The sequence below is a fragment of the Pleurodeles waltl genome, chromosome 8, assembly GCF_031143425.1.
Source record: "Pleurodeles waltl isolate 20211129_DDA chromosome 8, aPleWal1.hap1.20221129, whole genome shotgun sequence".
Taxonomy (NCBI): Eukaryota; Metazoa; Chordata; class Amphibia; order Caudata; family Salamandridae; genus Pleurodeles; species Pleurodeles waltl.
Window position 1 is genome coordinate 1,411,840,982 of NC_090447.1, and position 23,448 is coordinate 1,411,864,429.

Consider the following 23,448-nt stretch of genomic DNA (forward strand, 5'->3'; position numbering starts at 1 on the left):
AAAAGCTCTGACGCTACTGAGGCCGCCACGAGCAGGATGAAACACTCTGGGCACAAAGCCCCCTCCAGAACCAGTGGAGATTTACATCCACTACCTCAGTCCTTGGCAGGATGAAGCACTCTGGGCACAAAGCCCCCTCCAGAACCAGTGGAGATTTACATCCACTACCTCAGTCCTTTGCAGGATGAAGCACTCTGGGCACAAAGCCCCCTCCAGAACCAGTGGAGAAAGGCATCCACTACCTCAGTCCGTGGCAGGATGAAGCACTCTGGGCACAAACCCCCCTCCAAAACCAGTGGAGACTGTTATCCACTTGAGAGACTGTGCCTTTGCACTCCCCAGGATATAGCAGTGGGCAAACTACCCACTGGAGAGACTTGTGAGACTGTAGCTTTGTACTTCCCAGGATACAGCAGTGGGCAAACCACCCACTGGAGAGACTTGTGAGACTGTGGCTTTGCACTCCCCAGGATACAGCAGTGGGCAAACCACCCACTGGAGAGACTTGTGAGACTGTGGCTTTGCACTCCCCAGGATGCAGCAGTGGGCAAACCACCCACTGGAGAGACTTGTGAGACTGTGGCTTTGCACTCCCCAGGATACAGCAGTGGGCAAACCACCCACTGGAGAGACTTGAGAGACTGTGACTTTGCACTCCCCAGGATACATCAATGGGCATGGAGCCCCCTCGCGGATCTGGCGTCGTGCACTCATCTGGCTGAGGTGCCCCCCCTTCCCTTCCCCCTCAGGTGCCTGTTGTATTTCTATCTGATGCCCCTGCAGTGTTCTCTCCGTTTTGATCGGGTATTGAGTGTGGGCCTCGCCCATGCATTTTGGGCCCAGTGGTCCCCGGACTTTAATGGTGCAATACCTGGACTTGTATTCTTAGTGTATATATTTGTTTATAGTGTATATATATTTTTGAGTACTGGATTTTAATAGATTACAAACGTTCAAATAATTTCCTTTTGTCTTAGCATTCTTCCAGGGGTGGTGGGGGGTGTAACTGTAATGTATCATTATGTATTAGTGTGTGTGTTGTAGTGGGTGAGGGTGGGGGTGGGGGTTTTGCGTGTGTGTGTCACTCTCTTTTCCCTCCCCCCTCCCCTGTGTCGTAGGTGCAGTACTCACCGTGATCTTCGCTGCCGGCGTTCGTGCTCCTGGTAGAGGAGCAGGAAGACAAAGGCAGGGAGTATCTGGAGTTCCGGTTCCATGGCGTCCTGGTTCCCCGTGGGGTGTGTAGAGGTGAGCGTTTTCCCTTCCAAGTCCTGTTTCCGGCGTGTTTTTGTTCACGGTGAATCCGCCCCGGCAAAGGTGGCGGATTGGCCTCTCATGATACTGTGGGCGGTACATTGTGTTCCGCCTGTCTGTTGGCGGTTACCGCCACGGTGTTTGTTTGTACCGCCGTGGCGGTCGGAGTGTTAAAGTGGCTGTCTATGTTGGCGGTTTCCACCACGGTTGTGATTCCATTTTTTTTAGTGCCGGCCTGTCAGCGGTTTTACCACCGCTTTAACACCGACCGCCAGGGTTATAATGACCACCTATGTGCCCTGCCCTAGGATTGGTTAGGGCCTATCTTTAGGAGTGACCTCTAAGTATGACAAAGGCAGGTTTAGGCCAGACAGAAGGTGTATTTTGATAGGTTGACATGGCAGTTTAAAGCTGCGCTACAGGCTGTGGGGGCAGACTTGAGACATGTTTTGCAGGACTGCTTCAACGGGAGGCCCAATGGGTGTTGCTGCCCACTAGTAGCGTTCAATTTACAGGATAAGGGTACATGCAGTATCACTGACTAGGGACCTATAAGTAAATTAAATGTGCCAATTAAGTGTAGGACAATTTTACCATGTTTTAGGTAGAGAGCACAAGCATTTTACTACTGGATAGATGAAGTGCATATAGTCCTAATGCCACTATAAATAGGCTCAGCAAAAACAGGGGAGTTAAGGCAAAAAGTCTGGTGGGATACCACATCAGGGATGTCAGGTCTAAAGCAGGAAGAACTACCCACCCTTGTGAGAGTTCACACTGCTAAGGTGGAAACACTGGGAAAGATCATTAGCATTGGCGTGGTCAGACTCAGGGCAATGTTCCACCGTAAAGTACTTTCTCTGTAGGGAAATAGACCACCTCAACAGTTTGGGATTTTCACTTATCAGCTGCATCAGCCATCTAAGGGTTCTGTGGTCTGTCTGAATCCAGAGGAGAGTCCTAAACAGTTATAGATTCAGTCTATAGCACTCCACCTCTGTTCCCTAGGAAGAAGACTCCTTCTGATGAAGGCTATAGGTTTGCCAAAGTCATTATTATTTAGCTGTGAGAGCACCATCCCTATGCCATGCTCTGAAGCATCTTCTAGCACTACGAGTTCCTTTGAGAAGTTGGGCACCTTGAGCACTGGTGCTGTACAAATGGCTTCCTTCATGGTATCAAATGTTTCCAAGCATGCCTCTGCCCAGACCTCCTTCTTGAGATGTTTCTTAGAAGTCAGTCTGTCAAGGGGGCAACAATGGTGCCACATCCCTTGACAAATCTCCTGTGATAACCAGTGAGGCCTAAGGTGGTTTTCCCCTCAGTGTGGGTCTTAGGCGGTTCACATGTCAGGATGGTCCGCATCGTGGGCTGGAGGGGCTACACCTTGATCCCATGACTTGGTGGCCCAAGTACACAACAGATCCCCATCCTTTCTGGCACTTACTGGCCTTGATAGTCAGGCTTGCCCTCTGCATGGCCTGACACACTGCCCAGAGGTGATGTTGGTGGCCATCCTAGGTGGCACAAAAGACTGCAATGTTGTCAATGTAGGCAGAACTGAAGTCCCCCAACTCAACCAGGACCCAGTTGACCATCCTCTGGAAGGTGGCCAGGGAATTCTGTAACACAAAGGGCTCACTCAAAATTGAAAGCGTCTCTCAGACAATGCAGACGGCTCCTTGGCCCCCTCTGTTAAGGCAATCTTCCAGTACCCAGATATCCAATCAAATGTACTTAGTAACTTGACAGCTCCCAACCGGAGAATGAGTTTCTCAGTTTGTTTGTGCCCTTTGTAATCCACACAGAACTGGAGATCTAGGGCCAGATTTAAAGAAAAGTGGCGCAGTGCCAAAATTGGCAGCGACGTGCTGCGTCACTTTAGAAATGCAGGGATGCGCCTTATTTAAGGGAATACGGTGCACCCCTGCGTTTCCTTCTGCACTGGCGCTAAATTTAGCTGCCAGCGCCAATGCAGGCATCCTTGCACCACTGTGTGCTGAGGGTGTGATTGTTTATGTGCGGGAAGGTGTCTCTTCCTGCACATAAACAATCACTAATGACGCTTTGGCACTTCTGTGTGTGCTGCACAATGCAGCGCACACAGAAGTGCCAAAGCGTCATTTTCAAATTATTGTTTATGTGCAGGAAGGGACAACTTCCTGCACATAAACAATCATTTATGGATTTTTGCTTTTTCTATGAGTGCAGCAGAATGCAGCACGCATAGAAAAAGCAAAAAACGAGGAGGAACAAAAGTATTGTTGCACCCTGCTAATGCCAGCATTAGATATTGGCGCTGCCTCAGGTTTAAGAGATTTCATAAATCTGAGGCAGCGTCAAAATGCAATGGGTGTTGCTGTGGCACGCCCACAGCAACACCCATTGCACGCCCCTTCCATGCACAGTGCTGTGTGGGAAGGGGCCATATTTACAATGTGGCATTAAGCCACAAAAAGTGGCTTAACTCGACCTTGTGAATACAGCGCTGTGCTTAGCGCCACAGGAGTGTCACTAAAAGTGATGCTCCTGTGGCACTAGGGGCTTACAAATACTGCCCCTAGTGTGGTACCCGTGGGGCACCCTTGGAAACCAGAACTTCTGTACTGGACCAACAGCTGTTGGAGTGCTCAGTCACACCTAACTCCAGTATTTCGGACATCCCATCCTTAATACTGGGTCTCACTTTGTCAGACTGTTATACATTTAAATTTTGACAGACATGCTACCCCCGTGTCAATATAATGGGTACACTAAGTGGTGAACGTTAGGGTCAGTGAAAAAAGAGAAGGAAATTGCCCCAGTAAGTGGTGACAATTCCTCCGTTGCTCTGGGGAAAGGCTAGGGAAGAGGACAACACCTACCACTGATCCATTTTGCTCTTTGGAATACAGGTGAATGTGGAGGGGCTTGATCTCCTTCTCTACACCATCCTCACCAGGAGCATGGTGACTTCAACCCTCTCAAAGTGGGGTTTGAGGCATTTTACATGGAGGATCTTTAAGGGGTTCCTGGAAATTTTGAAGTCCACCAGAAAGGGGACTTTCCTCTTTAACTCTTTGAACTCATATGGTCCTGTCCACCAGTCCTTTAAGGCTTATGGCTCCACAAACTCCATACCCTAATGTTTTGGCCAGGTTTGTAGTTTACTGGAGTGGCCTTCTGTGTGACCCAGTGCTTCATCACTTCCTGGCTGGCTTCCATTTTTGAAGTTGTTTCTTTCCAGAAGCACTTTATCTGAGACTGGAGTTGCAACTTATAGCTCACTACATCCATATCTCCTTGACAAGATTGAGTGGTCCATGCACAGTGTGGCCCGCCGGACCTCTAAGAGTCCTCAACCCTACAGCTTTCTGATGCATATCCCTGGTAACAACAAGAAACCATTGTAATGCATGCAATCCATCAGCCTGAACCTCTGAATTCCAATTTACATTGGGAGGCCAGTAGGTAACACCTCTGGTTGCACATGGGCACCCCAAAAACTAAGAAGCAGCTGCCAATTGCTAGTGCTATGTCTGATGAAGCTAAATGGGGAACTGTCCCAGGTCTAGGGGTGGGGAGACCCATGTGTACATCTCAAAGACTTCAAGGGGTGACTCTGATGTCCCAATATGAAGTGAAGGGTTCCTCGTAAATTAGGAGTCCACTAAACGGCTGCTAAAAAGAAAACACAGAGAGGTTGGGGGAGGGAGAAAAAATGGCAGGGTTTTTGACTTTTGCCCACACAGCCACTGCTGTGCCTAACAAGCTGATTGAGTGATTATCGACCAGGCAACCATATATTCACATGCTGTGTACATTGTGACCTGGATCATAGAGCACAACAACTTTTTAGAATATGCTGACAAACATCCAGATTCTGTCTCATTCCCTGTTCCTGTGAATAACCTGCATGAAGGTAAAAGACAATGACTGGGGTCAATGACACCTTCTCAGGCACTCACACTGTTAATACAATAATAATAATAACAAAAAAACAATAACAATATAGAAATCGCTGCAGCACTTGTGTGAGTGATGTGAATTAACAGATCTTTGCATTAACAACTGTAATGCTGCTCTTCATGAATCACCAATGGTAATAAACTGTTTGGAAACAGAAGATTGCATATCAAGTTTGAGAATATATTGCTTTAAGGTGTTCTTTTTATCACGCTTTTTCTGGCTAATTATATTCCTGCAGTTGATTAACCTTTAGAAATGCCAGAGTTAGCTCAATGTACGAATGAAAGTTAACACTGGCATCCTGTCCTCAATTTATGAATTCTAGTCTGTCCAGAGAGGTTTCTGAGAATTAATTACGGATTCTCCATAATGATCCTGTTCCTTCCGTAACAGAATTCTAATCTCTCCTCAAGTGGAAGTTCAGTCAAAATACACCACAATCCATAGTGGAGGGTGACAATGAGACTGTCGTTCTTTACACCCATCCTTCTTTACACCAATACCTCCGGGAGAAGTGTCTTCTAATCCTCTCAGTTAGAGTGCAATGTCCTACAACAATTTTGGGGATCAGGAATGATGGAGCACCCCATCTTACTCTCTATGAGTTATCAATAAGCTATGCTGGTCTTCAAATGCTCTTTCCCCTAATTTATGGAGCTCACAGAGAGGGATGTGGGATTCATTTACCAATGGTAGTCCATCCTTAAGGGATGTGGGACTCCTGTATACATTTTCCAAACATAAAGACTGTCTGTCAGGCTGAACAAAGTTCAGTTTGAAAGACACTCTTCATGTTCAGGTCAAGCAACCAGGCGGTGCACTTGCACTAAATGCGCAAGCACCTGGCTGCCTGACCTGAACTTTGTGGCCTAAATATGTCACAGACCTGTGGGTGTGACCTCATCAACTTAGCAAAGCTCGTGGTGCTCCTCCCCATCATGACGAGCATCCCTGATAGCCTTGGACTGAGACGCTTCAGTTTTAAGCCCGAAAGTGCTCAGTGCCGAATGTCTACCAGTGACGCTTGTCACAGAATTGGGTGGGGTAAACAGTCTCATTGACCCTATCCTACCCTATGATGCATAAGGAACTTCCACTTCCTCTCATTGTCTGAACCATAACAAGGCCAGCGAATGAGAGGATGCAGCTGTCTCAATCATCAGGAACCACCAAGGATTCCCTCTTGCCACCTGAGATCACTGCTGCAGCCCAATAAATTGTATTTTCTTTTTTAATGTGTGCGTGTATGCATTTGTATTTGTGAATGAATGTGTATTTGTGAGTGTGTGCTGTGAATAGGTGTATGTATGTGTGGATGCATAAGTGTGAGTGATTGTACATGTGTGCTTGTGTTCCCTGCCCACCACCTATTTCACATTTCTGAGGTGTAGGAACGTCTAACCATGTATGGTGCCAAAACAGGGTTATTCAATTGTTTCTATATGACAACACTTTACTAGACCAAATAAAATGGATGGCAGCATTTCAAATGTTTTGTAGCAGGCCTAAAAGATTGAAATAAAAGCCCGAGTAGACACTGTTTGCAAAGATGATCCCAGATTGGATGAAGGCATTAACCACTGTATTTTTTTAGAAAATGATAGTAGAAATAGTAGCTTATTTAACTATTTGAAATGGTCAAAGCCATTCAATTTTGCTGCTTGAAGTAGAGATCTGCGTACACCAATGAATCCATGTTTCCACCATCGGAGAGGGTGCTGAGCAGGAGCTGCTTGAGGGGGCAAGATCTCTAGTCCCAGACTGTAGAATTATGTGTGAGACATCTTTTGAATCTAGATGGTTTACATTTTAGAGAGCTGGTACTCATCTGCCGGCATGTGGCCATAAAAAGCAGCAGAAGTGGATTTGTGTGACATCTGTATACTAGAAAAGTTGTTGTTGTGCATATGTAGCATGGAATTTGTAGTGTTGTGAGGCTAAGTGCAAAAGGACCCTTGCAGTTCTAGGCAGACTTAGAGGAGAGATTGTGCAACCTGCTGGGAATTGTTAAGGTATGGTTAGTAACAGCTATGATGTAATCAGTCCTTCAGTGTGTGATTGTATGTGGATGAATAACGATGTCTAATCAAGATCTTCATGTGTGGTGTGGTCTTTGCATGCTTCTGGGCTGGGGAGGACACAACAACTCATGATGAGTAAGGGGCCCCAAAGAAATTAAGCTGCTCTCCCTGAGTGTGACAGTGACCCAGCAGATTGCTCGTGTGTGCCACGTGCACTCTGCTCAATTAGAAGCTGGTCAGATTTGGCACAGGTGGAATGAAAGTGCCAAGGCAACCCTCATACTGCTGTTAAACAATAAAAGGCCTTGCAGAGGAGCACGCTCAAAAGAATTACCAGAACCTTGAGGCGCGCCATAACTCAGAGCCATCGTCAATGCAAGCAAAACTCTAAAGGTAGTGACAACCAGGTACGATGTAAAAAGCGAAGTGCAACAGTGATCAAGTGCCGAAAACTGAATCATTACTTACTTAAGAGGGTGATGACTAATGACCCTTGCTGGGATCTTGCGACCCAGGCATAAGCATGCACACTGTGCTTAGAGACGTTGCAGGTGCCTCTGAAGAGCGGCTGTTGCCATCTGAATAGCATAGGCTCTCAGCAACAAAAGAAAAGGTTTTGAAATATGATGCAGCTGCGTTTCTGAAACCAGCACCGCCATTCAACATCACCTAGAAACAGAACGTTGGCTCCAGATGGACCACATGGATTGAAATGTTTGATGATTTCATTGATGCTCTAGAAGAAAAAGACAATAGGAAAATAATCAAATACTTAAAGACCCTGCTAGTGACAGAGTAAAATAAGTTTTGAAAAAAATCTTGCATCATATTGTACTATCAGATCAAGGAAGCTTTAAATACAAAGTTGAATCTGATGCCAAACGTCGACTCTGAAAAGTAGACTTTCAATCAGGAAAGATAGACTATGCATGAGTTTGTTGAAGGACTTGATGTGCTCATCAAACACTGCAAATTTAGTGATTTCAGTGATGAAGAAGCCATGTGCCTTAGAGTCATTGATGGCTGTCCGTTGCATTCTTTCACAAGGCACATGGTAAGACACTCAGCTTAGATAAAATACTAATGGCTGCAAGATGCAATGAACAAGCAAAAAAACAAGTGCTTAAACTGTGAGTGTAGACTAGACTCCAAACTCCATATCTCCCCCTCCTCCCCATGAGAAATTAGACTTAAAAAATATTTCAAGGCAATTTCCATGCTACCCTATGGGAGAGAGAGGCCTTGCAATAGTGAAAACGAATTTAGTAGCATTTCACTATCATGACATGTAAAACACACCAGTACATGTCTTAACTTTTAAATACACTGCTCCCTGCCTGTGGGGCTGCTTTAGGCCTACCTTAGGGGTTACTTACATGTAGTAAAAGGGAAGGTTTGCGACTGGCAAGTGGATGCACTTGCCAGGTCAAAATGGCAGTTTAAAACTGTCCACACAGACACACACACACACAGTGGCAGGTCTGAGACATGTTTATGGGGCTAGCCTTGTGGGTGGCACAATCAGTGTTGCAGGCCCACTAGTATTACATGGTTTACAGGCCTGGGCACACATGGTATACTATACTCAGGACTTACTTGTAAATCAAATATGCCAATCATGGATAAACCAATCACCAAGACAATTAGACAGAGAGCACTTGCACTTTAGCACTGGTCAGCAGTGGTAAAGCACCCAGAGTCCTAAAGCCAGCAAAACTAACTGCAGCACACATTCAAAAACATGAAGTCAGAAGCAAAATGTTTGGAGATAACCCTGCAAAAAGGGCCATTTCCAATAAAGAACAAGTGACTAAGATAAGTCATCAAGCAGAACAACCCAGTTCATTTGGACTTTTTCCAAAGATCACAATAAAGGTTAACAATTGCCCCATAACCTTCATCATAGACAGTGGTGCATCAATTAACATCATGCCAGTTAAGAGGTTTAACAACCCGTCTCCTGTGCCGCGACTTAACCCATCAAATACGAAGGTATACACATGGGCTCCTTCCAAACAACTGCAAAGTCAGACATCATTCACAGCGACCATGAAGTACAAAGCAGTGTCTCTAAAAGTGGCAAATCAGGAAGTTCATCCAGTGCATGCCTGCTCAGCTTTGCCACTGCTGATGACATGGGACTGATATCTCTCAATTACAACATACACACTCAGTCCAAAATTGTAAGTCAATTTCCATCATTATTCCATGGCCTTGGCAGTGACAATGAAAGTGAGACTTCACATTAATGAGGACATTTGCCCTGTTGCTCAGTGGCACCACAGAATTGCCTTTCATTTACAAGAAGCTGTTGAAAAAGAACTCAAAATGCTGTTGAAGCATGAGATCATTGAGCGCTCCACTGGTCCTACACCATGACTTTTGCCCAATGTGGTGGTGCCAAAAAAGGAAAGTGGAGGTGCAGTGCCCATCTAGTTTGATATGTGCCAGGCCAACAAGGCAATTGAGAGAGAAAGACATCCTGTTCCACACATAGGGGACATGATCATGCAGTTGAGTGGTGCCAAAGTCTATTCTTGTCTTGAACTGAACAACAAATATCACCAACTAGAGCTGGAAGAAACCACTTTTTCAACTCATGTTGAGATGTTTTGATATAAAAGATTGAACTTTGGAGTGTCATCAGCTGCAGAAATATTTCAGGATGTTATACGCTGCACAATTCCACCCGTTACACATGCTTTCAACTACAGCGATGACATATTGGTGTTTGGAGCAACACAGGAGGAGCACGGCAAAGCTCTTACAAAAATATGCAAATTACTTGCCAATGCAGGTCTCACTTGAAACACAGCAAAGTGTGAGTTTCATGAAAATGAGCTTAATTATTTTCTGATGGGGGAATGACTCCTGACCCAAATAAAGTGCAAGCGCTGTCAGCTACCTGTCCCCCACAGGATATTACCATGCTGTGATCCTTCTTGGGCATGGCCAATTATTGCTCAAGGTACATTTGTGACTTTGCTGCAGTGAGTGCCCCATTGAGAGATTTGACAAAAAGAGATGTTCCATTTTAGTGGTCTGCAGGGAATGATCAGAATTTCGAAAGGATAAAACATACGAATGAGAATTAAGCTGAGGTGGCCTATTTCGACCCCAAGCTACAGACTAAACTCATTGTAGACATGAGTCAAGTGGGGCTGGGGGGTGATCCTTGATCAACATAATGGTCATCCAAATTCTCAGAGACACACTGTGGCCACTATGCCAACCGAAGCATGTCTGACACAGAATGAGCCTACTCTCAGCTGGAAACGGAGAGTTTGGCTGTTGTCTGGGCCTGTAAACATTTTCTTGTGTTTTTTTGTGTGGAAAGCGCTTTACCATTGCCACAGACCACCAATCGCTGCTCACTATTTTTGGGAACGCGAAAGCCAAAATGCCCCCGCATTGTGTAGGGAGGGTAGTGACTGCAAGAATACAACTATGTGATTGTGCACAGCGCAGGTAAAGATCAGAGCCCCGCTGATTACTTTTCATGAGCACCTTTATACTAACACAGATCGACATCCAAAACAGCTGAAGAGTCCATTCATTTCATTGCAAGGTCCAGTGTGCCTGCACATTTATCTATTGAACAAATCATTGCTGCTATAAATTCTGACAAGCACATGCTCATTCCAAAAGAGATAATTTCTAGCTAGTCGTGGAAGAAGGGTATCTGACCTCTGGAGGATAATGTTGAATTCCAGGAGTTCGAAAACGTGCAGGATGAACTGTCTGTAACCAAGGAAGGTGTTGTGTTGAGAGGCTGGAGAATCATGATATGTGCGAGCCCCCACAACAAGTCAATTAGCTGGCTCATGATGAACATTATGGCATTGTAGCCACCAAAAGATCACTGAGAGATAGAGTTTGGTTCCCACCCCTAGATGAACAATTTGAGAAGGAACTAAAAGAGTGCCATCTGTACAACTGTCTTTCCCCTAAAGTGACCCAGCAACCATTGACCATATCAGGCCTTCCTACCCAGGCTTGCAAAAGAGTTGCTGTTGATTTCTTTGGGTCCTTGAGGAATGGACATCATCATATGGTAGTCATCAATGAGTACTCATGCTTTCCATTAGTGGTGGAAATGTCATCGATCAGGTTATTGAGACTCTGGACAACATCTTTGCAGCGTGGGGAATCCCCACCATTCTTACGTCAGACAACGGCCTGCTGTTCAATAGTGAAGAGTTCACAGAGTTACTTATCAAGCTGAATGTCAGGCATCAGAAGAGCTCACTTCTGTGGCCTCAAGCCAATGACGTTGTTGAATGCTTCATTGGAACTCAAGAAACTAGTTCAGCGAGCGGCGATGGAAGGCAAGTATCTGAGACAAGCTTGATGCCAAGCTCTACGTGCTTATTGCTCAACTCCTCACTCCACAGCTGGTGCGAGTCTGCCCATGTTACTGTTTGGTAAAGCTATTTGAACCAAATTGCCCCAGTGGACAGTGGATTGCCCCATGGATGCTGATGAGGTGCGGACCCTGGACACTTCTCATAAATGCAAGATGAAGGCATACGTTGATCAGCATTGCTGCACTCAGGAAACAGTCTCTGATGAAGGTGACTCAGTACTTTTTAAACAAAGGTAAAAGCAGGAAACTGACACTCCATTTGATGTTGAACATCTGATCGTGGTGTATTGCAAAGGACACATGGTTACAGTCCAGTGTCCTGGAAAAATCATCACATGGGACTCGTCACATTTCAGACACCTACCTCGACATTTTTCAGCAATCTTCGATGAGGTAATTCTACCTGACAGTCCAGATCAAGCATCAGACTCTGCGCTGTTGGTGCCAGATTGGAGTGCAGTTGCATCTACTCGCACCACAAGGTCAGGTCGACTGGAGCAAGCACCTCAACGACTCATTGAAGAACTCTCATGCCATTTGTTTGTGTTATGAGCCTAGGTGCGCTAGGACTCTTATGGTTTTGGGTGGACTTAGAGGAAATGTTGCGCAACCTGCTGGGAGGTGTTAAGGTGTAGTTAATAATGGTGTAATGATGTAATCACTGCTTTAGGATGTGATTGTATGCAGATGCATATAGACCTCTAATCAAGAGCTCTGTTTGTGGTGTGGTCTTTCCTTGCTCAGGGGCTGGGGAAGATGCTACAGACTATACATGCTTTAGGCAGTTTTTCAGTTTGATTAATGGAATTAAAATAAGTGGAAATAGTGACTTTGAAGTGTACTTTTATTACACATTTTAGTGATTTAGTGTACAGTTGTATTGCAGGGTCTTTTTTCAAATGTTGTCTATGTTCCTCTTGCATTTTACTTGCTTTAGTTTTGCATGCATCTGTTTTACATAATGATGTCATACAGTACGTGCAGTGATTGGCAACTTACTGTCATCAGCCTGAGGCCATGTTTTATGAATGCAAGACTTCATTAAACACTTCTACTGATGTCTAACTCCTCCCACCAATAACCCTTAATTTCAGGAAAAACAATGCTGTGGACTGTAAATGACTGTGAGGTGATGAACATCAGCCTGTTCCTCCAGGAGCTACTGAAAGATTACCTGGCGAAACTTGTAATGATGATAAGATACCAAACAAATTATCAGGGCCAGGTCAAATAGCACCCATGGTCCCTCTGCAATCATTGGGACTCCGATCCCTGTACAGCCACACATGTGCAGTGCTAGGTAAGGAATCCATGGAATGCCTTTTTTTGCCAGGTGGTGTGTGCGTGGCCTAGGGAAGGTAATTTTTAAGATTTCTGGGGTTCCCTAGTCATATGGGTGACATAGGCTCTGTCCTCCTTCCTGGGTATAAAAGGTATTTCCAAGGATTCCCTTGGCCTAGTGCATGCAGATGCTGCAGGTCAGAGGGGATTCTCAATGACTTCCTGGACAGCTATCCTGAGTTCGGCAGACACTATCACCACTCCATTACCATCCTTTCACACTTAGCCATGTTATAAAAGTATGGTCAGTATTAATACCACCTCATTCAACTATAGCTGTGTTGGACAGACTGTGGATGTGGATCTCACCGCCTAACTTCATTCAACTATAGCTGTGTTGGGCACACTTTGGACATGGATCTCACCACCCCATTGGCAGTCTGTAACCGCTATTTAATTGGCTGCTATGATGCAAGTCGCTGCCTTGCTGCCAAGATCCGTAAATTGCTTACAATGGAAACTGGAAAGTGGGGCTCTAATCTTTGTTTGAGCACTTGACAAAAGAATTGTGAATGTGAGAAAGCAACTTTACAGCATAACTGTCTCTATGGCATTTTCCTACTCACTACTCCATCAGATGCTTATTTCTGAAATTTAGTCTAATCCAGATGTCTCATGAGGTACTGTTCTATAAACACTACACCATGGTTGAGATACCCGAGAAACAATAAAGATGTTCTCTGTCATTATCTCTACTACTCATAGGAGTGAAATCTATGATATGACTAATATGTAAGGTGGATAAATATGCTTTTTTGATGATAGATCTTGGAATACAGTAAACCTGTTTAAACAAGTAACTACCTTTATTATGTTTTTTTCAGGAGTGACGTCCAGAGTGTAAAATGTAGTCCCTTGCAACATTCTAATTATGTGTCAAAGAAAAGATGCAGTAAAGGTCTCTCTCTTGGCATACGAGGTCACTGATTTCAGCAGTCACAAGTCCCAGGCTTTTGACGTCTTCTGGCATCCAGGATCCCCAAGGCACAACAGTGCAGACCGGGAACTTCCAGCACAACGCTTCTGGCACAACTCAGGAAAAGGCAGCCTCTCCTGGCATAATGGGGTCACAGAACCAATACTTCACATGGGCAATGACTGGTGCACAGCCTCACACCTTGCTCAGGGAATCCTTATGCAGGGCTCCCCACTGGATCTTGCTCCTTCCAAATATATCCTCTCCCTCACAGAGCACACTGGTCTTGGCAAGTAGGCAGGCGAAGGTGCTCCAGGCTTCAGGGTAGATGATCTTGGTGTCTTGGGTGATGTCCCCCCACCCAGCAGGGATACTAGCAGGTCTTTGACCCCAGCCCTGGCTACAGGCAGATGTCTTGCAGAGCTTCTCTTCCTCATTAACCCCATATGGTTGCTTGGCAGATGAAAACGTTTGAGATCTCAACTTCCCCTTCTTATAGTCCTTTTTCAGACAACAAATGTGATTTAGGATATGAGTCTTTGAAATTGTATGTTCGGGTTCTGCTTCTTTTGGAATGGTCATCTTTTCATTTTCTTCTTTCCTCTGAAAGGATGTCAGGCACAGTAGGCATGACGCTGAAGCTGATCGACCCACAACATAATTCATAGGAGTGACCGGAGTTCACAAATGGACATCAGCCACAGATATATGTGCATCAAAAGGTTAATTCTGGGCTCCCAGTCCCACTGTCTATGATTTCCTTGCCAACCCCATCTTCCTTCCTGAGATGTGCCCAGGACCATTTTTTGTGTTATATCACTGTATCAAAGAGTAACCATTTGAAGTGTAAAGAATTAATCCCTTCCTCCGTTCCTCAAGTGTGTCTCACCCAACTCACAGGAATGCAGCAATACACAAATCTTTCTGGGGGATTTCATCCACTTCTCATGTCTTCACCAGGCAGGCCTGGGCTCCCTAAAATGGATCCCAAGGTCCTCCCTTTAATGTACCTTTGCCAGGGAATTGGCACTCAGTGTGCATTCACAGCACACTTACTGCACAACATTGTTACGTCCATGCCTTGTACCATTACAGGCACAAATACATTCAGCACACACATTTAATCTGTGTGCCCTGTAATCACTGTCACCTTTCTGAATTGTACTAGGGTGTGCTATTTTAAAATACACACACTGCCAGCATTTTCTCACAACATGTGCACACTGCACAACACTCCACGCTTCATGTACTGTACTTCATGCAAGCACACAAACACTCAGCACATGCTTTCCTTGCACTTGCACTGCACAGCACTACATTTCCCATGTACTATATCCCAACAGGTACACATACATACATTCAGGACATGCACTCACCATACATATACTGCACAGTACTGCTCTGTCCCTGTACTGCAGTCTTCACAGGCACACAATCAACCAAAGCAGAGTCTCTACTCCTACGATGCGCATCACTTCCACATCTACCTGATGTAGGCCAATTGTATGTTAAGCATACATCAGCTGAACTTTTAAAAAGGTGAGTAAGCCTGTTGGCCTCACCCCAGTGGCACACAGTTGAAAGCACCTGTTCACTACAACTGATCACTCCTGGTGAAGGCAGCATCCATCCATCACTATGAGAGTAATGCTTTGGATGCTCCTCCTGGTCCAGCAAGACTGCAATTTATGAGTCAGGACTGTGTCATGGTGCACACACATGATCTGTGTTCACCTACAACAACAAATCAATATTAGGTTTCCAGACAACAATACAGTTGAGCATGCAGGGCAGGGAACTTTTCTTTCTCAAATACTAGTGAGTATCCTTCTTCTATCCATGCACCACTAACCAAAGGATTAGGGAGGAGAAGGGCATTCCAATTATCTGCTCCAACTACCACTACTGTCATTTCAAATGCTACTAGTGTCCCTAATAGGGTCACCATCATCACACCCTCTATCTCTGTGGCCACAATGGCAATATTAGTCATTGCAGCAAGAGAGCAACTACAGCAAGCCATGCTGTCACTGGGACATTCACTACTGCACCCCTTTGCATCATATCTAACGTAACAAGTGCTCCACCAAACAAAACCACTACCACAAGTGCCACTGCTGCCTTAGGGGCACAAACATCCATCATTGCCCCAATGCCACAATTGTTGTGTCTGTCCTAATAACACCTGGGCAAGCTACTGTGGTTGATGGAAAGTAGCAGCATGGAGAAAGGGAAGTAATTTGAAGCACAAGAACACTGTATACCCTTGGACGAGTCTGGAGCAGGAATTGAGGTCCGGGCCCCAGATGAATGTAATAAGATAATGAGTTACAGACAATATGGAAGTCACAATAAGCTATACTTTTACAAAATATTTTATAGCTCCGGTATCACTTCGGCACATTGAGAAAATCTCCAGCAAAGAGCCCTCTCGATGGGCTCATTGGGCATTGCAGCACCAGTCCAATTAGGAACAGGCATGATGATGAAGCATGCTACCTTTGAGTGGGCACATTTGGTTCTACAAGCTAATGCTCTTAATGATTATTTACATTCTGTTCCTCTGATTGGACACCTGGCAAGCAGATTTCGGAATAGTATACCATATGATTATTTTCATATCATACTGGGTGACTGCTTATTGGACTGCCTAATCCTCCTTGTCGTTCCACTTTTGAGAGAATGATTTGCAGGAACCAGCAAAAAGTAGAGCATTAGGCCCCACCAAAATCTGCACGGCACAGTTCCTTCTGCAGATATGCGAGACAATTGTTTCCATGGAGGCAGGACATACCCCACTGCAGCATCAATTACTTCAATCTACACAGACGCAATCGTTGTATCTGAGGAGTGCTTGAGTTTTATCACAGAAAGCATTACAGAACTGGTATGGATCCAGCATGCAGCAGTCCATTCAGCCCTTAGACAAAGTAACAAAATATGTTGGACATGTGCTGAGTATGGTGGAAGGTTATGCCAAAGAAAGGCCTTGAGGTGCATGACACATGCAGTTTATCAATTTGCCAGCCACATTCTTGAGGGACACATGGGTATGTCAGGTGCCACTGAGGCACATACATATGTTTTACAGAACAGTGTCTTGGCCCAGATGCATTCAACACAAGTGCTTGCCCATGCACTGTTGAACAGTATCAACTGCCATTCCCCACCATCCCACTATTCCCAAAACAAAGTGGTATTCTTTCCTGCACAAAAACAATCTCCCCCTCAATGCAGCCATCCTTGACTATAATGCAAGGGGTGGCTGCATTGGCACACTGCAGCAAATTTAGTGCCGCCGCAGGGGGGAACACATGGGTGCGCCAGATTCAATTAAATATGGCACATCCCTGCGTTGTGAAAATGACGGTGCACGATGCTGCCAAATTTGGCGCAGCATCGTGCACTGACATTTTCCATTAAATCTGGCTGTATATTTTCTAACACCATTTCAACTGTTGTTTTATTACATGCAGGTGTTGCTATATGGCTTCATGTCCATGTCAGTATGTGTTGCAAGTGCGATCAACATTTATTACCTTCTTACCTATGCCTACTACCCCATACATTAGATGGTGTTTATAGAACTCACTGTCTCTTACCCTGTTTGAAAGCATGCCTGCTTCAGACTTTTTTACCTCTATGTGGTTTGATGTTTGGACATCTTCGCTCTTTCTTGATGGTTTTTTTTTTGTGAAACGAGTGGATGTGCAACATGAGCTGCCATACATTTGGGGCATTGTACCATACCAAACCCACCTTGTAGGGAAATGGCTCCCTCGTGCAGTTACCCCCCACTTTTTGCCTGATATTGATGCTGACTTGACTAAGAAGTGTGTTGGGACCCTGATAACCAGGCCCCAGCACCAGTGTTCTTTCACTAAAAATGTACCATTGTTTCCACAATTGGCACACCCCTGGCACACAGATAAGTCTCTTGTACCAAGGGCCCTGTGACCAGGGAAGGTCCCTAAGGGTTGCAGCATGTGTTATGCCACCATAAGGGACCCCTCACCTAACACATGCACACTGCCATTGCAGATTGTGTGTGTTTGTGGGGAGGAAAAGGCAAAGACAACATGGCATCCCCCTCAGGATGCCATGCACACAAAATACTGCCTGGGGCATAGGTAAGTCACCCCTGAAGCAGGCCTTAAAGCCCTAAGGCAGGGTGCACTATACCACAGGTGAGGGCATAGCTGCATGAGCAATGTATCCCTACAGTGTCTAAGTCTATTCTTAGCCATTGTAAGTACAGTGTGGCCATATTAGGTATATGGTCTGGGAGTTTGTCAAAACGAACTTCACAGTTCCATAATGGCTACACTGAACACTGGGAAGTTTGGTATCAAACTTCTCAGAATAATACACCCACACTTATGCCAGTGCTGGTTTTATTAAAAAAGTGCACAAAGAGGGCATCTTAGAAATGCCCCCTGTATTTTCCCCAATCCTTCAGTGCGGGACTGACTGGTCTGTGCCAGCCTGCCACTGAGCCACGTTTCTGAACCCCTGGGGTGCTCTCTGGGGCCAAAAACAAAGCCTGCACTGGGTGAGGTGCTTCACACCTCCCCCCTGCAGGAACTGTAACACCTATCAGTGAGCCTCCAAGTCTCAGGCTTTGTGTTACAATGCCCCAGGACACTCCAGCTAGTGGAGATGTCAGCCCCCCAGGCACTGCCCCCACTTTTGGCAGCAAGTCTGGGGAGATAATGAGAAAAACAAGGAGGAGTCACCCTCCAACCAGGCAGCCCCTAAGGTGTCCTGAGCTGAAGTGACCCCTGCCTTGATAATCCTCCATCTTGCTTTGGAGGATTCCCCCCAATAGGATTAGGGATGTGCCCCCCTCCCCACAGGGAGGAGGCACAAAGAGGGTATAGCCACCCTCAAGGACAGTAGCCATTGGCTACTGCCCTCCAGACCTAAACACACCCCTAAATTGAGTATTTAGAGGCAACCCTGAACCCAGGAAACCAGATTCCTGCAACCTAAAGAAAAAAGAAGGACTGCTGACCTGAAAGCCCCGCAGAGACGACAACTGACTTGGCCCCAGCCCTACTGGCCGGTCTGCAGACTCAAAGAACCTGCACAGCGACGCATCCAGTGGGACCAGCAACCTCTGAGGACTCAGAGGACTGCCCTGCACCTAAAGGACCAAGAACCTCCCGAGAACAGCGGCACTGTTCAGAAACTGCAACAAACTTGCAACTTTGAAACAACTGTAAAGAGACTCTCACTTCCCTCCAGAAGCATGAGTCTTCACACTCTGCACCTGACGCCCCCGGCTCGAGTCCAGGGCAACTAACACCACAGAGAGGACTCCCAAGCGACTCCAACGATGTGGACACCCTGAGTCGACCTCCCTGCACCCCCACAGTGATGCCTGCATAGAGGATCCAGAGGTTCCCCCTGACCGCGACTGCCTGGTAACAAAGGAACCTGACGCCTGGACCACGCAAAGCACCCGCAGCCCCCAGGACCGAGAGGAACCAACTACTAGTGCAGGAGTGACCAGCAGGTGGCCCGCATTCTAGGCCAGTCAGTGGCTGGCCCGAGAAGCCCCCCTGTGCCCAGCCTGCATCGCCTAAGTGACCCCCGGGTCTCTCCATTGCTTTCTATAGCAAACCTGATGCCCGCTTTGCACACTGCAGTCGGCTGCTCCTGTGCCGCTGAGGGTGTGTTTTGTATACTTGTGTCTCTTCCTCCCCCCGCCAGTGCTCTACAAAACCCCCCTGGTCTGCTTCTCGAGGACGCAGGTACTTACCTGTAAGCAGACTGGGACCAGAGCCCCCTTCTCTTTATAGGCGCCTATGTGTTTTGGGCCCTCCTTTGACCTCTGCACCTGACTGGCCCTGTATTGCTGGTGTTGTGTCTTTGGTGTTGCCTTGAACCCCCAACGGTGTGCTACCTGTGCCCAGGAGACTGACAAAAACTAACCAAACTTACCTCCCACAGGAACTGTTGATTTTTGCACTATGTCCACTTTAAAAAAAAGCTGATTGCCCTTTTAACCAAAACTGTGTGTACTACTGTTTTAAATCAAAGTTATATACTTACCCCTGTGAAGTACCTTGCATTTTATGTACTTACCTCAAATCTTGAATCTTGTGGTTCTAAAATAAATTAAGAAAATATATTTTTCTATACAAAAATCTATTGGCCTGGAGTTAAGTCTTTGAGTGTGTGTTCCTCATTTATTGCCTGTGTGTGTACGACAAATGCTTAACACTACCATCTGATAAGCCTACTGCTCGACCACACTACCACAAAATAGAGCATTAGTATTATCTAATTTTGCCACTATCAACCTCTAAGGGGTACCCTTGGACTCTGTACACACTATCTCTCACTTTGAGATACTATATACACAGCCAACTTCCTACACAACTGTACTAACAGCAGTGACTGACTGGTGTTTACTCCAGGCCTAATGTGGCCTATGGCCACAATTCTGGATTTATATCATATCACTGCACTATAGCTCAAAGAGGCAGTCAATGCTTGTTTTTGCTTTGTAATTATATACATGCATCAGTTTGTAGCTGTGGTACAATTTTTAATTCTTTTCCTTTGCACTGATGTCATTTTTTTCTATTTTGTGATATCTGTTGTGTAAAAGCTTTCCAATAATGTTTGTGCGGCGTGTACCATTCCTTGGATGGGGAGGAGGGATTGGGAAGTATTTCCTTGTCTGGCAGTAGCATGGACATATAGGCCCACATTATGACATTGGCATTAAAACCGCCTACAGTTGCGGTGACGGCCACCAAAAGACCGTCAACGCAGCTATCATCCATCCGCCAGATTATGACCAGAGCCAGACTTCCACCAGAAGAAGGGCAGAAATCCAGCTGTGCCCATACTGGCAGACGGTGGTAAGCTGGCACTGCTACCACCAGCACTGTCACGCCAGTAGACCGCCACCAGCCGTATCATAATATATGATACAAAATGGCGGTGTTCTGCTGGCAGGTGCTGCTGGCGGTAGCAGCGCCCCGTCCCGCTCCCTGCCGGAACACCACCTGGATGAAGGTAAGTTGGGCTTCCAACAAGGGAGAGGGGTTGGGGTGTTGTGTGTGGGGTTGTACAAGAATGTGTGAGTGTGTGCGTGAATACGTCTGTGTGTGTAGTGTTGTTTGTGTGGGTGTATGCATGTGTGTGAATGCGTGTAAGAATGGAAATGTGAATGCGTGTCTACATTTCAGTGTGAATGTGTGTACAGATGTGTGCGAGAATGACTGGATGTATGTGTGTATGACTGCGTGTATGCTAGTGTGATTGTGTGGGTGTATGCGTGGTGTGTGTCTGTGGGGGTGGGGGATTGGAAGGGGGTAGCATGGATAGAGAGGGGGTGGGGCATCTGGGAAGTGTTTGGGGGAGTGAGCCTCCTACCACTGACAGGGAAGGATTTATCTGTCACTGATAGGGCCTACCGCCATGGTTTTTGTGGCGTTGCTAACGCCACAAAAACCATGGCGGTAGGCTGGCTCATAAAGCTGCCGACAGTACTATTGCGGCCGCCGGGCTGGAGAATAATATCTCCAGCCCGGCGACTGCTACCGCTATGGAGGTCTGAGTGGAGAAGTGGCGTGTTGGCTGCAGCCAACACGCCATTCTCATAATGTGGCAGTATGTACCGCCAGCCTGTTGGGGGTACTACTGTCACATTACCACTCACCGCCGGGGTCATAATGACCCCCGTAGTATTTTACTAGGATTTGCCCCATTGTAAAATTGTGTCTATATTACTAGCTGAAATTCCATCTTTCATAAAATCACATGGGGAGCAACTTTTAATTTTGCCAAGCACAACTGACGCATGAAACCATGTGGTGATGTCCGTCTGACTGACTTTTAGTTAGGACCTAAAACACACCCGCCTAGTGCTTGACCGGGTAACAGAGAGGAACTGGTCTGAAGGAGCTTCTGTTGGTCGCAGGAAGAGCCGAGGAAGCGGCTGGACAGCGTCCAAACACAGGAAGAGTTTTAGTGTCCGCTTCCATCTCAGTTTGTCAGATACCTTTAAGGCTCTACAGTGGTTTCATTCCTCTCTGAACGAGTTATTGACCTGTGGGAGAACGGCCTTTGCGGAGACCACATAACAAAGTAAGACATCTCGTAAAAAAACTAAGGGCTGCATGAAATATGTTCCACACTCCGACTAAAGATGTCTGCGAGCCTTGTGTTTAGAGGCCACGTGAGCGCCAGCTGTCTCGCGTGACGCCTTCCGCACATTAGCTGACAGGATCATTTGCTCGCGTGACCCTTCCACACATTAGCTGACAGGATCATTTGCTCCCGAAAGTACTTAGTCACATTTTAGTCATGTTAAGAGTATCAATCTTTTAAAGTGAGTGTTTCACAAAAGAAAATAGGAGTAAGTGATGTGTGTAAAGGTGAATTGCATGTATGTAACTTGTTCACCCCTAATTTATATATAATGTGTATGTATTATGTTTCTGACTGAGCTTTCGACTCACTGTAAATATCATGTGTTATTGTCACCCACTTTAATGGCACTCAGTTTTCCTCCCTTGGCAGCATGGACGGCTGGTACAGACTTACAAGAACGCACGAACAGAGGATCACTGCACATGGGTAGTTTGCAGGATCCAAAACAAAGCACAGTCTGATTTGGTTTCATGGAGGTGTGTAGTCAGTGGTTAAGTATGGCAACGCTGGTGATTTGTGAGGTTTATTTGTGGGTGAGGACAGAGGCTGTAATAACTTGCTTGGGTGTTTCGTCAGTTGGTTTGTGTGATTACTGCCCGGCAAATATATACATCAGTAAGGCACCTGCTAGTAGAAAGCGTTGTTAGATGGCTTAATTGCCGGATAATTTCATAATCTGGATGAACTGGGTGCAGGTTGAGTGTTTTGTTGCAATGTGAACTGTTGTAAAGTGGTGATGTATGAGCAGCAAACCCGCAAGGTTCAATTCTGCCAGCTAGCAATAGTTATGCAACAGAGGTTAGAGCAATTATAGTCTGCAATGGGTGGCCAAGAGCAGGCATTATAAGTAGAGTTACCGGTTCTTTGGTAATTGTTTTATTAACATTTCCGTCTGTATTTATCCATGTTTATTTTTGGTCATCTTATTGGAATCTATCCATACTTGTTTTGAGAATAAATGGAGTCATAAAATTGTATATTTCCACATTTATTTAACTGATAAGCATGCACTCGTACTTGGATACCTGTCGCGTTTCACCAAATTAAGCTGCCATATTGTTTTCTGTCTGTATTTATTTGTAAAAATCAGTAAAGATGGAAAACTGGGGCCTTGTTTATAAATGGTGGTCTAGAAAAACAACACAGCAAGTTTCACAGTTGGTTGAATAATTCCCCAAGCAGAAGAAAAGATTACTCCCTGTTTTGTTTCCTTTTAATTAAGTACTCCTGTTTCACAATTTCATAAACTTAGAAATTTGGATAGGGTGAATAGTAGGAAACAACTGCACATTGTTTTTTTTCCAGTTTTCATGAAAGTGGTAATCTTTCCGCATTTTAAAAATGTATTTTGGCAAATGCACGAAAAAATGTACTGTGTTTCACTTGCCCACGTGCTAGTTTTCAGGTCAGTTGCTGTGCCAACACTAGCTGTA